Genomic DNA, 17,471 nt, shown 5'->3' on the forward strand with positions numbered 1-17,471 from the left:
TCTCCTCCCTTCCAAACTTTACAGAAGCTCTCCTGCAAACCTTGCAGAACCAGCACTTCTGAAAGAAAGGATATAGCGGAGACATGGCTTAGCCACAGGCTGGGGAATGTTTCCAGAATGAGATTCTCACTCTGCAGCGGAGTGTGCGCTGATATGAAACTTCCTGGCAGATGAGAACTGTGTGCCCGACCGAGACTCGAACTCGGGACCTTTGCCTTTCGCGGGCAAGTGCTCTACCATCTGAGCTACCGAAGCACGAATCACGCCCGGTACTCACAGCTTTACTTCTGCCAGTATCTCGTCTCCTCCCTTCCAAACTTTACAGAAGCTCTCCTGCAAACCTTGCAGAACTAGCACTTCTGAAAGAAAGGATATAGCAGAGACATGGCTTAGCCGCAAGCTGGGGGATGTTTCCAGAATGAGATTCTCACTCTGCAGCGGAGCGTGCGCTGATATGAAACTTCCTGGCAGATTAAAACTGTGTGCCCGACCGAGACTCGAACTCGGGACCTTTGCCTTTCGCGGGCAAGTGCTCTACCTTCTGAGCTACAGAAGCACAACTCACGCCGGTACTCACAGCTTTACTTCTGCCAGTATCTCGTCTCCACCCTTCCAAACTTTACAGAAGCTCTCCTGCAAACCTTGCAGAACTAGCACTTCTGAAAGAAAGGATATAGCGGAGACATGGCTTAGCCGCAAGCTGGGGGATGTTTCCAGAATGAGATTCTCACTCTGCAGCGGAGTGTGCGCTGATATGAAACTTCCTGGCAGATGAGAACTGTGTGCCCGACCGAGACTCGAACTCGGGACCTTTGCCTTTCGCGGGCAAGTGCTCTACCATCTGAGCTACAGAAGCACGACTCACGCCCGGTACTCACAGCTTTACTTCTGCCAGTATCTCGTCTCCTCCCTTCCAAACTTTACAGAAGCTCTCCTGCGAACCTTGCAGAACTAGCACTTCTGAAAGAAAGGATATAGCAGAGACATGGCTTAGCCACAGCCTGGGGGATGTTTCCAGAATGAGATTTTCACTCTGCAGCGGAGTGTGCGCTGATATGAAACTTCCTGGCAGATTATAACTGTGTGCCCGACCGAGACTCGAACTCGGGACCTTTGCCTTTCGCGGGCAAGTGCTCTACCATCTGAGCTACCGAAGCACGACTCACGCCCGGTACTCACAGCTTTACTTCTGCCAGTATCTCGTCTCCTCCCTTCCAAACTTTACAGAAGCTCTCCTGCAAACCTTGCAGAACCAGCACTTCTGAAAGAAAGGATATAGCGGAGACATGGCTTAGCCACAGGCTGGGGAATGTTTCCAGAATGAGATTCTCACTCTGCAGCGGAGTGTGCGCTGATATGAAACTTCCTGGCAGATTAAATCTGTGTGCCCGACCGAGACTCGAACTCGGAACCTTTGCCGTACGCGGGCAAGTGCTCTACCATCTGAGCTACAGAAGCACGACTCACTCCCGGTACTGACAGCTTTACTTCTGCCAGTATCTCGTCTCCTACCTTCCAAACTTTACAAAAGCTCTCCTGCGAACCTTGCAGAACTAGCACTTCTGAAAGAAAGGATATAGCGGAGACATGGCTTAGCCACAGCCTGGGGTATGTTTCCAGAATGAGATTTTCACTCTGCAGCGGAGTGTGTGCTGATATGAAACTTCCTGGCAGATTAAAACTGTGTGCCCGACCGAGACTCGAACTCGGGACCTTTGCCTTTCGCGGGCAAGTGCTCTACCATCTGAGCTACCGAAGCACAACTCACGCCCGGTACTCACAGCTTTACTTCTGCCAGTATCTCGTCTCCTACCTTCCAAACTTTACAGAAGCTCTCCTGCGAACCTTGCAGAACTAGCACTTCTGAAAGAAAGGATATAGCAGAGACATGGCTTAGCCACAGCCTGGGGGATGTTTCCAGAATGAGATTTTCACTCTGCAGCGGAGTGTGCGCTGATATGAAACTTCCTGGCAGATGAGAACTGTGTGCCCGACCGAGACTCGAACTCGGGACCTTTGCCTTTCGCGGGCAAGTGCTCTACCATCTGAGCTACAGAAGCACGACTCACGCCCGGTACTCACAGCTTTACTTCTGCCAGTATCTCGTCTCCTACCTTCCAAACTTTACAGAAGCTCTCCTGCGAAACTTGCAGAACTAGCACTTCTGAAAGAAAGGATATAGCGGAGACATGGCTAGCCACAGGCTGGGGGATGTTTCCAGAATGAGATTCTCACTCTGCAGCGGAGTGTGCGGTGATATGAAACTTCCTGGCAGATTATAACTGTGTGCCCGACCGAGACTCGAACTCGGGACCTTTGCCTTTCGCGGGCAAGTGATCTACCATCTGAGCTACCGAAGCACGTCTCACGTCCGGTACTCACAGCTTTACTTCTGCCAGTATCTCGTCTCCTACATTCCAAACTTTTCAGAAGTTCTCCTGCGAAACTTGCAGAACTAGCACTTCTGAAAGAAAGGATATAGCGGAGACATGGCTTAGCCACAGGCTGGGGGATGTTTCCAGAATGAGATTCTCACTCTGCAGCGGAGTGAGCGCTGATATGAAACTTCCTGGCAGATTAAAACTGTGTGCCCGACCGAGACTCGAACTCGGGACCTTTGCCTTTCGCGGGCAAGTGCTCTACCATCTGAGCAACCGAAGCACGACTCACGCCCGGTACTCACAGCTTTACTTCTGCCAGTATCTCGTCTCCTCCCTTCCAAACTTTACAGAAGCTCTCCTGCAAACCTTGCAGAACTAGCACTTCTGAAAGAAAGGATATAGCGGAGACATGGCTTAGCCACAGGCTGGGGAATGTTTCCAGAATGAGATTCTCACTCTGCAGCGGAGTGTGCGCTGATATGATACTTCCTGGCAGATTATAACTGTGTGCCCGACCGAGACTCGAACTCGGAACCTTTGCCGTACTCGGGCAAGTTCTCTAACATCTGAGCTACCGAAGCACGACTCACACCCGGTACTCACAGCTTTACTTCTGCCACTATCTCGTCTCCTACCTTCCAAACTTTACAAAAGCTCTCCTGCGAACCTTGCAGAACTAGCACTTCTGAAAGAAAGGATATAGCGGAGACATGGCTTAGCCACAGCCTGGGGTATGTTTCCAGAATGAGATTTTCACTCTGCAGCGGAGTGTGTGCTGATATGAAACTTCCTGGCAGATTAAAACTGTGTGCCCGACCGAGACTCGAACTCGGGACCTTTGCCTTTCGCGGGCAAGTGCTCTACCATCTGAGCTACCGAAGCACAACTCACGCCCGGTACTCACAGCTTTACTTCTGCCAGTATCTCGTCTCCTACCTTCCAAACTTTACAGAAGCTCTCCTGCGAACCTTGCAGAACTAGCACTTCTGAAAGAAAGGATATAGCAGAGACATGGCTTAGCCACAGCCTGGGGGATGTTTCCAGAATGAGATTTTCACTCTGCAGCGGAGTGTGCGCTGATATGAAACTTCCTGGCAGATGAGAACTGTGTGCCCGACCGAGACTCGAACTCGGGACCTTTGCCTTTCGCGGGCAAGTGCTCTACCATCTGAGCTACAGAAGCACGACTCACGCCCGGTACTCACAGCTTTACTTCTGCCAGTATCTCGTCTCCTACCTTCCAAATTTTACAGAAGCTCTCCTGCGAAACTTGCAGAACTAGCACTTCTGAAAGAAAGGATATAGCGGAGACATGGCTAGCCACAGTCTGGGGGATGTTTCCAGAATGAGATTCTCACTCTGCAGCGGAGTGTGCGGTGATATGAAACTTCCTGGCAGATTATAACTGTGTGCCCGACCGAGACTCGAACTCGGGACCTTTGCCTTTCGCGGGCAAGTGATCTACCATCTGAGCTACCGAAGCACGTCTCACGCCCGGTACTCACAGCTTTACTTCTGCCAGTATCTCGTCTCCTACATTCCAAACTTTTCAGAAGTTCTCCTGCGAAACTTGCAGAACTAGCACTTCTGAAAGAAAGGATATAGCGGAGACATGGCTTAGCCACAGGCTGGGGGATGTTTCCAGAATTAGATTCTCACTCTGCAGCGGAGTGAGCGCTGATATGAAACTTCCTGGCAGATTAAAACTGTGTGCCCGACCGAGACTCGAACTCGGGACCTTTGCCTTTCGCGGGCAAGTGCTCTACCATCTGAGCTACCGAAGCTCGACTCACGCCCGGTACTCACAGCTTTACTTCTGCCAGTATCTCGTCTCCTCCCTTCCAAACTTTACAGAAGCTCTCCTGCAAACCTTGCAGAACTAGCACTTCTGAAAGAAAGGATATAGCGGAGACATGGCTTAGCCACAGGCTGGGGAATGTTTCCAGAATGCGATTCTCACTCTGCAGCGGAGTGTGCGCTGATATGAAACTTCCTGGCAGATTATAACTGTGTGCCCGACCGAGACTCGAACTCGGAACCTTTGCCGTACTCGGGCAAGTTCTCTAACATCTGAGCTACCGAAGCACGACTCACACCCGGTACTCACAGCTTTACTTCTGCCACTATCTCGTCTCCTACCTTCCAAACTTTACAAAAGCTCTCCTGCGAACCTTGCAGAACTAGCACTTCTGAAAGAAAGGATATAGCGGAGACATGGCTTAGCCACAGCCTGGGGGATGTTTCCAGAATGAGATTTTCACTCTGCAGCGGAGAGTGTGCTGATATGGAACTTCCTGGCAGATTAAAACGTTGTGCCCGACCGAGACTCGAACTCGGGACCTTTGCCTTTCGCGGGCAAGTGCTCCACCATCTGAGCTAGCGAAGCACGACTCACGCCCGGTACTCACAGCTTTACTTCTGCCAGTATCTCGTCTCCTACCTTCCAAACTTTACAGAAGCTCTCCTGCGAACCTTGCAGAACTAGCACTTCTGAAAGAAAGGATATAGCGGAGACATGGCTTAGCCACAGCCTGGGGGATGTTTCCAGAATGAGATTTTTACTCTGCAGCGGAGTGTGCGCTGATATGAAACTTCCTGGCAGATTAAAACTGTGTGCCCGACCGAGACTCGAACTCGGGACCTTTGCCTTTCGCGGGCAAGTGCTCTACCATCTGAGCTACAGAAGCACGACTCACGCCCGGTACTCACAGCTTTACTTCTGCCAGTATCTCGTCTCCTACCTTCCAAATTTTACAGAAGCTCTCCTGCGAACCTTGCAGAACTAGCACTTCTGAAGGAAAGGATATAGCGGAGACATGGCTTAGCCACAGCCTGGGGGATGTTTCCAGAGTGAGATTTTGAGTCTGCAGCGGAGTGTGCGCTGATATGAAACTTCCTGGCAGATTAAAACTGTGTGCCCGACCGAGACTCGAACTCGGGACCTTTGCCTTTCGCGGGCAAGTGCTCTACCATCTGAGCTAGCGAAGCACGACACACGCCCGGTACTCACAGCCTTATTTCTGCCAGTATCTCGTCTCCTACCTTCCAAACTTTACAGAAGCTCTCCTGCGAACCTTGCAGAACTAGCACTTCTGAAAGAAAGGATATAGCGGAGACATGTCTCGGTCGGGCACACAGTTTTAATCTGCCTGGAAGTTTCATATCAGCGCACACTCCGCTGCAGAGTGGAAATTTCATTCTGGAAACATCCCCCAGGCTGTGGCTAAGCCATGTCTCCGCTATATCCTTTCTTTCAGAAGTGGTAGTTCTGCAAGGTTCGCAGGAGAGCTTCTGTAATGTTTGGAAGGTAGGAGACGAGTTACTGGCAGAAGTAAAGTTGTGAGTATCGGGCGTCAGTCGTGCTTCGGTAGCTCAGATGCTAGAGCACTTGCCCGCGAAAGGCAAATGTCCCGAGTTCGAGTCGCGGTCGGGCACACAGTTTTAATCTGCTAGGAAGTTTAAAAAAGGCAGTCCATGGAGTGGCATCATCCTCATTCAAGACAAGAGAAGAAATTCAAGACAACCTCCTCTGCCCGAAAAGTCATGGTGACGTTCTTCTGGAATTGTGGTGGCGTCATTCTCGTGGATGTGATGCCAAGAGAGCTAGCCATCAATTCAGAGGCTTACGTGAAGACTGAATAAACTCAAGAACTGGTTCCGACATGTTCGATCGGATCCAGAAGAAATCTAGCTCCTACACGATAATGCAGGCCCACACACAAATCTGAGATCTAGGAAACACATCGCCAAATTGGGTTGGACATCATTGCGTCATCCACCCTACAGCCCAGACCTGGCACCCTCGGACTTCCATTTCTTTGGGCCGCTTAAAGATTCTCTACGGGGAACGCACTTTGTAGATGATGAGACTGTCAATCATGCAGTGAAAACATGGCTACGCCTACAGGACAAGAGCTTTACCAGCAGGAAATACATGGTCTTCCATAACTAAATGGCTCTGAGCACTATGGGACTTAACAGCTGTGGTCGTCAGTCCCCTAGAACTTAGAACTACTTAAACCTAACTAACCTAAGGACATCACACAAGCCGGCCGCGGTGGTCTCGCGGTTCTAGGCGCGCTGTCCGGAACCGTGCGACTGCTACGGTCGCAGGTTCGAATCCTGCCTCGGGTATGGATGTGTGTGATGTCCTTAGGTTAGTTAGGTTTAAGTAGTTCTAAGTTCTAGGGGACTTATGACCACAGCAGTTGAGTCCCATAGTGCTCAGAGCCATTTGAACCATTTTTTTTGACATCACACACATCCATGCCCGAGGCAGGATTCGAACCTGCGACCGTAGCAGTCGCGCGGTTCCGGACTGCGCGCCTAGAACCGCGAGAGCACCGTGGCCGGCCAGTCTTCCATAACGTTGGAGTACGGTCATAGAACGTGATGGTGACTAAGTAGAAAAATAGGGCATGGACAAGACGTACATTGTCACCAAACTCTGACTTTTAACAATAAATATGTTCTGAGAAAAAAAAGTGGAGCATTACTTATTGAACGACCCTCGTATTTAATGTATTTATGCAGGATGTAAAAATTTGCTTGCATGTTTGAAGTAGCTTCTCTTTTTAGAATTGGGTTTTATGTTCTTCCTTTATAGAAGTTGTCTATTCCAGTTTTTCGTTTCTTGACTTGGATTACTCCAACACACAGCCATCACTAACACCGAGGCAGAACCAGCTAAAATCAGAAAATATTCGTACACCAGACCTCCACCTCGCCCTCCAGTGAGCTCTCGCTTGGCAACACTGACGTCACATATAGCGGTGGAATGCACTCTACTGGGCGTCTGGCTCATAACAGTCCTTCAAGTAATCGATTTGTAACAGTTCGTTGTGTCACAGTGATTGTAACTACTGCTCAAATTACTCCTGCAGATGCAATACAATGTGACAGAGCCACACGCCGAACATGATGGTCTTCCCTCTCGGTAATGCCATGTGGCTGTCCAGCGCCCTGTCTTCTTGCTACTGTACATTCTCCTGACCTCGCTACCAGCAATCATGTACAGTGAGTACATTCCTAGCAAGTCTCTCCGCAATATCACAGAAGGAACATCTAGCTTCTCATAGCCCTATTAAAAGACCTCGTTGAAACTCAGTGACTTGTTGATAACGGCGTCTTTGTCGCCCTAAAGGCTTTCTTGACTAACATAGACTCACCACGACCAATCTCAAAGGCAACTGACGCTCACGACCTGGAGTGCATTTAAAGCAAAACTGTTTTGCATGCTCATAGTGGCGCAACTAACGTCACTCTTATGTGACTGGTGCAAATCTAAACAGACATCATTTTCCAATTGTAGGAACACAAAGCAGCTGTTCCGTAAGTTATTTGTTAATTGGTACTGCATGGGAACAGTAGAGCACGTTGTAGATTCTGTTTGTTGGTCTTTGCAAAGGGTGAAACACATGAAACGTTCTGCTAACAGCTAGAATATTTTATTTTGACGTAAAATGGTGGGCATTCATTCGTTTGCTAAATCACTGTTTCTACCTTGTAAATATATTTTATTACTAGTGTAGTGTGATTTATAAGATACTCTTTATTTTGTTTTCTAATCCTGTGGTATTCTCTCCCAATACATAACAGCGGCATGCAATGTTTATTTCGTATTGTGAAGTAGCTGAATCCTGTCTGAAGTGGAATGATTCCATACAACGAATAGCTGCCCCTGGGGGGATCGACTTCACAGCACACACGCACCCACACAAAACAGTGTAATTAAATAGCATGTACAACCACATTTGGAAAGTATGGCCAGAAGAACATGTGACCAGAAATGTTACCGTCTCAGTCAACATCTAGAGGGTTTTGCTAACGGTTGAAATAATCGTCAACAGCAAAAAGGCATTAGCCATTCTCTTTATATTTCTATACTAAAACGCTTTTCTGTGTTTGTCCTACACAAATGCAAGTACTATGACAGACTGACATGGAATTTAAAGCAACAAATTTCAAAGAATTAAATACATACAAGTTGAGGCTTGACTTGTGTAGAAGTACATACATTATAGGTAATCAGGACCGATAATTAAATATGCTTCGTATGCCTATAGTTTTATTTATTTTAACAGGGCAATCGATTACACCAACAACCAAAACATCGATAGAAACAGTTGTATTGCAGACATTCTCTTGATGGAATTCTATGTTGTTCTACTGGATGATTATTTATCATAAGCAAATTACATTTCAAATTCAGTATGTGATGTACGAGATGACTCAAAAGTCCGTAACATCTGTAAATTAAGTTCCTTATGAAACAATGTAGGCCAAGAGGCAAAAATTGACACACATGCTAGAAATGACAAGGGATTTTGTTGGAAGTGCAAAATGCCCAACACCTGGTGCTTCATTAGTTTTGATTTTTAGCATAGATGATGTTATTTATAAGAAATGCATAACATGTTGGCCGTTATTCATCGATAATACCTGTAGCCAATGGCCAATGTTGTGAATAACACTGTGCAACTTATCAGTAGTGATGGTGAGAAACTGCAGTCGGATGTCGTCTTTTAGCATCCCTGATGAGATCGGACGACCGTTGTAGACTTGGGACTTGAGATAACCCCACAACCAGTAACCACACAGACTGAGTCTGGTGACGTGAAAGGCCAAGAATGACAACAGTGGTAGATCAGCACTTGATCCTCGCCAAACTATTTTCGCAAGAGATCTTTCAGACATGTAGAAATATGCGGTGGAGTGCCAGTCTGCACGAAAGTCGTACCTTCCAACAGGTGTTTATCACACGGGCTAATGATTATGTGAATCTGTAATATATCGGCGTACATCCATAATGGTGACAGTTTGAAAAGCAGCAGCCCACATCTCCTCGAAAGAAAATAGTTTGATCATGGGTGCTGTGGTAAATCGACAACACACTCTGACTCTCTCGGTATGCAAAGGGTTTCTACAACAGTTCTGGGAATTTCGGTAGCCTAAATTCTGCTCTACACATTAAGTCCATTAGCTATTTACATCTTTGCCAGCAAGGCAGTCAGTTCTTTGGAGATGTATAGTTATTCTTTGAATTCCCATAGTTACTAACATGGAGACAATGACTCTTACTAGATTTTGTCCTTATTCTTACACGGCGCGCCTCAAGAGTAAGGACAAAATCTAGTAAGAGTAATTGTCTTCATGTTAGTAACTTTTGGAATTCAAAGAATAGCTATACATCTCTAGAGAACTGACTGCCTTACTGGCAAACATGTAAATTCCTAAAGGAGTCAATGTGTAGAGCAGGCTTATTGTATTACCCAGTAAGAGCTTATAAGCTGGTCATATGACAACGACATCACTTTTCGATGTGGTAGCTTAGTGCTCTAACGTTACAACAGATAAGATTATACACGTAAATTTGCTGCAGTTCCGCCATGCTGTGTTAATGACAAAATTCAGTCATAAAAATACCCACAATTACCTATCAAGTTCGATCTAACCTATTATTTTTATTATTTATCAGATGCATAACACTTTTCAAATTTTTTTGTGGTTGTTACGTGCAAAAGAGGATATTTGTTCCTCAGCCTGGGACACTTACCTGATTGGAATAATAGATATGGGAAATAATTGTCAAGATAAAATATGATGGAAGCCTATTTTACTGTGGGAATGGTAACCCAGTCCAGAGTTTACAGATACATATGTCCAAATAGCTATCACACTGACACACTAGCTGATTCTGCAAATATGTCACAGATTCTTCGTGTTTTACGTGGATTGTGAGCCAGCGCCATCACAACATTATACTATGAACTACCAGTCTGCATTTTTCGTTAGTTAGCTGAATCTACAGTATGCATGTAACATCTCTATGCACAGAGCTGTGATACCTCAGACTTTGATTTTAATGAGTGAACAACGTCTTTTGCTGTTCACACAGAAATATAACTAAAATAAGTCCACTGTTTGTTGACTGCTAACCACGTGTAGGACACCTTGGAAATGCATGCTAGTCATATTGCATAGGCACGAATAGCACCTGTGCAATGTCCTCAAATGTTCATTGAGTGCATTATGTTGGAGCTATGTTTCAGGAGCCAGCATACTGATGGCTTCCGATTCTCATCTGAATGTCCCAGTACTTGTAGCTTATACGATTTGCATACAGTTAAATTGGAACGACAGTCCACTAAATCAAGATGTGTGCTGGTAAAGCATGGTATCTGATATATATTGACAAGGCTAGTGACATCTCTTTGTGCATGTGACATGGATGGCGAGTTGAAAGAGGTGGGGGACACAGCACCTCACAAAATGCCCTTGTTATAGAGCAGGGCTGCTGTATGACATTCTGGTGCTGTACAGTCTTTCTCTACGTTAATTTATACGTTTGCATTAGGACGTGGTGCTGACACCTACATGGATTTAGGATGTTCGTTATTCCAGTATTATGGGGACAAAGAATGAATACTAAAATTATGTTTTCCTTACACATTTGGGCGGCCATCTACTGTGGATAGCTCAGCTGGCAGTTTTTGGCAGGCAAGGGGATTATGACGTCGACAACGCATGACCTATGCGTTTGGTTGGGGAGGGGTGTCACGTGACAATGATAATCACGTTGCAGGCACGTGGACCTTTTTTGCTGTAGGTAACACTGTACTGGGCAAGGAAGTAAAAGACAGAAAGACAGTGGTGGTCGTTCTTTGTAGCGCTTACATATAACGCATCAACTCCTTGGTGGGTAGTAACTGTTTTTCCTTCTTCCTAGAGCCCGTAATAGTGGAAGCACTGCCTTAAATTGTGTTTAAGGCAGCCATGCAATTACTCAAAAGGAGATGTGTTACTCGTATTTTAACGTCATACAGCTAATTCTACCAATTTTTTAATGCTTGCATTTTGGTGTATTCCACAACTTTTTGCGGCTGGTTACACTTGACAAGGGTGAGATGTGGACATGCACCCACAGTGAAATTGTACAATATATTTTTTGTATGAGTAGGTTAAATACTGTAGTTATAATTAGAAGTGAATGATCAACCATATGCTGCAAGGTGTGATACAACAGTGTCTCGATTTCTCCATTAACTAATTAAAACTGTAGACCGGTAGATAATAGCTTCCATTTGATACACTGTTTCTTTTTGTTAACACCTAGAACTATCACTGTTTAACGGTGTTGTAGGGAAAAAAAAGTTTCTCCCGCTGCATTAATGTAACATTTACACAGTGGCACATGCGATGGTTTATGCAAGGTAAAAAAAGCTAAACTCCTCCTGAACAGGCCATGAAGGTCCAACGGTACCGACCGGCCGCCGTGTCATCCTCAGCCCATAGGCGTCACTGGATGCGGATCTGGAGGGGCATGTGGTCAGCACACCGCTCTCCCGGCCGTATGTCAGTTTCCGAGACCGGAGCCGCTGCTTCTCAGTCAAGTAGCTCCTCAGTTTGTCGCACAAGGGTTGAGTGCACCCCGCTTTGCCAACAGCGCTCGGTAGACTGGATGGTCACCCATCCAAGTGCTAGCTCAGCCCGACAGCGCTTAACTTCGGTGATCTGACGGGAACCGGTGTTACCCCTGCGGCAAGGCCGTTGGCTTTATGCAAGGTAGCAGACAGAATATTCGCTCTGACCAGCTGCGTCTTGCAAAAGTACTTAGTCAATACTTGTAGCGGTCACCGACACAGTAGAAATGCATGTGAGTAGAGACAGAAAAAATGTGATGCGCCTAATCGAGATATTATCGAAAAAATACTCTAACATGCCTGATCGCTAACGTTTATTAACAGCACCCAAATATTTACTGTAACTGCGTTACACAGTCTCAATATTTGCGGAGTGTTTACAGAAAATGTCCAATGCTTCTCGGTTAGATACGAAAATCATTCATTATTGTAAAATGGGCTACCATTCCTAGGTTCAGTCACACACAGTGCGCCTAGAGGAGTAACATATTTGTAAAATTCACAAACACAAACACACACACACACACACACACACACACACACACACGCACACATCCTGTGAAGTCAGAGCAACTTACGTTAATACTTACCACTATTCTTTGTTTCAGAATATGGTATGACGTGACACTCACTACTGTGTCAAACTATCTCACTTCTCCATTTTCTTAAACCCTGTTTCTCACTGCAGCACATATGGACGCCAGCAATTCAGCAATCATTAAGGCACAGCACTCGAATATTTGCGAATATTTGATGTAAACCGCAAGAATGGGCATATTGACAAATTTTCCAATTCATTTTTTGGATGGTGCATCTGCATTCTACAATTTTACTAATTTCTACAATTTGGCGGGCTACAAAATTGCCAATTTTATAGCCAACTGTACCAATTTACGATTTGACATCCTACTAAATTGCCAGTTTTACTAATTTCCTATGTGGCCTCCTACCACATTGCCAATTTCTCAACAAGTTTTACCAACTTTAGATTCGGTATCCTACCAAACTACTAATTTTACAGCTGATTTTACCAGTTCAGAGATTTGGTGTCCTACCAATTTACCAGTTATACAGCCAGTTCACAAATTTCTGCATTTGGTGTCCAACCAATATGCCAGTTCTTCAGTCATTACTACGAATTTCCTGCCATTTGAAAAACGTGATACAGCTGTCAATTACAAGAGTCTGTTGCAAAAGGTCAGCTGCTGGCACTTTATAAACCATAAGGTGAGTGTGTGTGCTGTTGCTAGTTGTCAGGGTTAAAGATAAAAAAAATATAGGACTTATATATTTATATACACACAAATACACGCACTCAATTTTCAAACGACAATTACAGTAATTGCAAGTCAGTGTCATTCTGTTTTCCTTCTAATTGTTTGGCAGTCCACATAAACTGTTATATCTTTACGTAAAAGGCTGCAGCTGTGACAAAGGTTACTGTAGGCCATGGAGCACCTTGGTGTCCTGGTTCAGCAGTTCATTCAGCATTAGATTAGGAGATCTGTAGGCTGTGAACGGTTGCCGTTATTGTACCACTGTATGATCGGACGACAACAGGTGTAATATGTCACGAAGGTATACTGTGGACGGTGGCTGCCATTGCTGAGCAATAGTATTTTTCAGGACACATCCTTGTTCTAGTAGAGCACCAGAACATGGTATGTAACAATAATAACAAAACCTAAGTGTAAACACATTAAATATGTCGTACATACAGAGAATATCTTAACGTTACTAATTTATCAGAGTAGGACAGAGCGTCTGTGAAATACACATGCAATAATTTTCCAAGTCATGCATGGTAGCAGTATAATCTTAGCTGTAACACACTCACGCCGCGTTAATGTGCTCTGACGCAAATTGGTGTGTTTTGCTAATAAAAACCATATTGTTATAGCAAAACGAATCGACAAACACTGACTATGCGACTTCTTCTGTCCGGCTGGTTGCTGCTGGAGGCGTTTCGTACAGGACAAAGTACAGACAGAAAACGATGGTGCTCACGCAGTCGGTGCTGAACTTGCGCGCCATCTGCAGGAACGTCAGTGCTCTGGAGCTGTGGGGCTCCAACGCAATTGGCTGATAGCATCATGACGTCGACTTACATTCGTAGCACCGCAATTTGAGGGAAATTATTGAAACATTATTGCATGCAAATCAATTAGAGCGCTCCCGTGACACACGGGGACAGGGCGGGAGGGGGGGGGGGCAGGTGCATGGGTGGTGGGTGTGGCCTTCAGAGTGACATGATGACTCATGGCCTCGGTGCAGTTTTGTGGATACAGTGATGTCAGAATTCGAGAAATGTTGATGGTGATGTTAGCAGCTTTCAGGTTCTTTGTCTACTTCACCCTCTACTCTCACTCACCAACGAAAATTTTGAAATGAGTTTCTTACTGTTCACATTGGATAACTGTTGTAATGGTCATGAACTTGAAATGTGCAAGGTGCTTATAAAGATATGTATTGCACGAAAGATACTGAATAATTTTAAAACAAAATAGTCGCCAATCGCTCTAAACAAAACATACAAGACTAATCACTCGTTTCAGAGGTGTACATATCAAAAATTTCACTTTGTACTTGATTTGGATTTCACTGAGTAACAATCTGTAATAATTTTGAAAATACTCAGAATAATAATGCGTACTGTATTTACCAAATATTTCAGAAAGTTGCACGTGGTAATTCATTGACGTCGCATTGCGCAAATACGTATTGTCACACATTTAATCTTTATTAATCTAGCCACACCGTTTAGTTTCTATTTAGATTATTGTTCTAAAACACTTCGCAACACAAAATGACGAACTAACAGTGGAACGCTCTACACCAAGCGAGAAACAGACACTGATACAGTGTGACGATATAAGTAATAATACGTATAAAATATAGATGATAAAATTTATTCAGAAATCAAGAGTGAAATAACGTCTAACGATTCTGATTTATTGATGCAGAGGACTGAAAGCATTTTGCTTTTGAAAACTAAAGCGAAACATTTTTGTTCTGCAAATAACATGGTTGGAAAGTCACTGGGATTTGCAATAGAAATTCAGATTATGTAAGTGTTGACTCGGCCAGTGACGGCGTCGTCCAGTTCGGAATCTCACGCAGAACGTTGGTGCAATTCAATATTCTGTACTGTAGCATATAAGCTGATAGAGCCGCATATTAAATCTCACAGTTCGCTGCAGTCCCACACGTACAAAATCTGAAAAGTAATGATGATATCATCGCCTCCTCTCGCGAGAGCAGCTCGTCCATGGTTCTGACAGTAGCAGCAGGAGTGAAAAAGTTCTGCAGCGAACAGTTCACACTAGAGTGCTCATTTTCCAGTGGCATTGTATCAGAGAAACCATACTTCAGACTTTTCACAATGCTACATACATTACTTTACAGTATCCTAGTGACTGTGTAGAACACATTTTATTTAAACACTTCTGAAATATGCAAAACGTACGACGGCAACTCAGTAAGTAAGGGCTATATTTTTTTCTGCTCCATAGGTTGACAGCACTGACTCAACAATGACAACCATTAACCTCACTGTTTTATTCGTGCTTTAGCTGTGTTGGTTCAGTGAGTAGCTCCTAATGATTTCAGAGCAATTTATTATGCTTGCCCCGTTCTCTGCATTTACCTACGAAGAAACGACTGAAGTTGCGGAGATAACTCGCATACTGCAGTTGTAGTAAGGTGATTCTAGATGATCTCCGTGCTGGAAATTATATCGCGCTTTTGAAATCAGTTCACGGTTCAGCATTTGAAATCGTCTATGGATATTTAAACTATCGTCAAGTTATGTGCTCGTTGGATACAGCGTCACTGACTGACAAACACAAACATGGAAGTTTGGAAATGTCGAAATGACATTTAAGGTATTTTGATGAGGAAAGAGAAGACTTCCTTAATAGTATTCAGCCATTTATGAGATGTGTGTCTCGCACTACTAAGTGGCACAGCATGTGGAATCAACCCTCTACGCCAACGGCGGGGAGTTCAAAAGCAAAATTTCTCTAGAAAATTTGATGGTGTCAGTGTTTTTGGATATTAAAAGTTCGCTGCTCTTTCATTATACTCCTAAAGATCAGATGATGAATACTATAAACTGATGCACTATCTGAAACCCAAAACCAAAATGAAGATGTAGAGGAAGGTTTCAGAAGTGTGATTTTCCTTCAGGGTAATGCCTGTCGTCATGTATCTGAGACAACCATCCAGTTCTTTCAGAATCTTGGTTTTGAACTGCTTGAGCATTCACCATACGGTTCTGACCTGATTCCAAATGATTTTCTTCCCTTTGTTCGAATGAAGCAGGATATATGTGAATTCAAGTTTTCGTCGGATGTTGAGGTCGTGAAGACTGTGTAAGAGAGGATGCACAAGACGCCATGAAGCCTAATACACGGAAAATTACAAAGATCGTCAGTAAACTAAGTCCATACAGATCGAAGGAAATTATGAAGATAAATACGTTTTTATAAACATTTTCATTTACTTTTTGACTTGCCCTCGTAATGTGACTAAGATTTATTTCTAAAATGGATTTATAGATAATAAATCAGATACCCAAATGTTGCTGCACATTTGGGCATAGAAAATGCTATTATTCTCACGAAACTGCTATCAGCATCTGCAGAATCGGTGAAGGACTGCCAGCAACAAGAAGGCTGCTACGAACATACTCCATGAGATTCAGATTTTGTGGGCAAACTGGAAACTACACGCAATGAAAAGTTATCGTGAATGATCTTCATATGTTACGTAAATTGGATAAGGAACACCAAATGGACTTACATGAAGATTAGAAATTTCCATTCATGGCACAGTACCTGGTCACATATTACTAAATGATAAGCTAGAAGGTAACAATATTAATTTCTTCAGAAACTTCTACAATGTTGAACGCTTATTTTACAGAAAATATCATCTTTAACAATAAAAAGTGTCCTTAGCAAGTTATCATATTAGCTAATATCTGCTATGACATAGATGCATCTAGTTGAAAAAGCTTTCATTTTCACTGTATATTACTATGTTAGCAGATGGAACTAGTTTTTCTTAGCAGTTGAGACTCTTCAGAGTGATTTAAATATCTGTATGACAAAGTTGTAAGCTGTCATGTGTTTGTCACTGTATTTTGTGTGCCTACAAAAATGTAAGTAAATGCACTAATGAAATGATCGAAACCTGAAAGTCACTTAATATACACACTAAAATATATGTATCTTTCTGTACATGATTGTATTTCAGTACATAAACTCACTGACAAACGCAACAAATAAATCTGTTCTCACTTCATATCAATGTAATGTGCTAACGTACCGTAAGGTGGGGTAACATCGGACGAAATTTTCATATTCTTTAAGGTAGCTTCGTGACGAACATTGAATTCTGGCGACAAAAAGTGCGAGATGTTTTGGATGACGTTGCAGAATAATGTGATCAAAGAACTTTAGTCAAAAATATTTTTGAACTAGTCAGAATCTAAGAAATAAAACTGTCATTGTGTCGTAACGTATGATGCGCTAAGCTTACAAATTAGACACGGTGAAAAAATTCAATTCTCTATTAATTGGTTAATCAGCAGGTTTCTGACACGAAAATTATGCCACACTCATGTCAGCGGGATGTGAAGATGCTTTTAGCCATCACAGTCTCG

The 17,471-nt window shown here is 44.0% G+C and overlaps 1 pseudogene; it reads right to left on the reverse strand.

The window, feature by feature from the left end:
- Positions 1–11,817: 11,817 nt before the first annotated feature.
- Positions 11,818–11,935, reverse strand: LOC126250145 (5S ribosomal RNA; annotated as a pseudogene).
- Positions 11,936–17,471: the final 5,536 nt, after the last annotated feature.

The sequence above is a fragment of the Schistocerca nitens genome, chromosome 3, assembly GCF_023898315.1.
Source record: "Schistocerca nitens isolate TAMUIC-IGC-003100 chromosome 3, iqSchNite1.1, whole genome shotgun sequence".
Lineage (NCBI taxonomy): Eukaryota > Metazoa > Arthropoda > Insecta > Orthoptera > Acrididae > Schistocerca > Schistocerca nitens.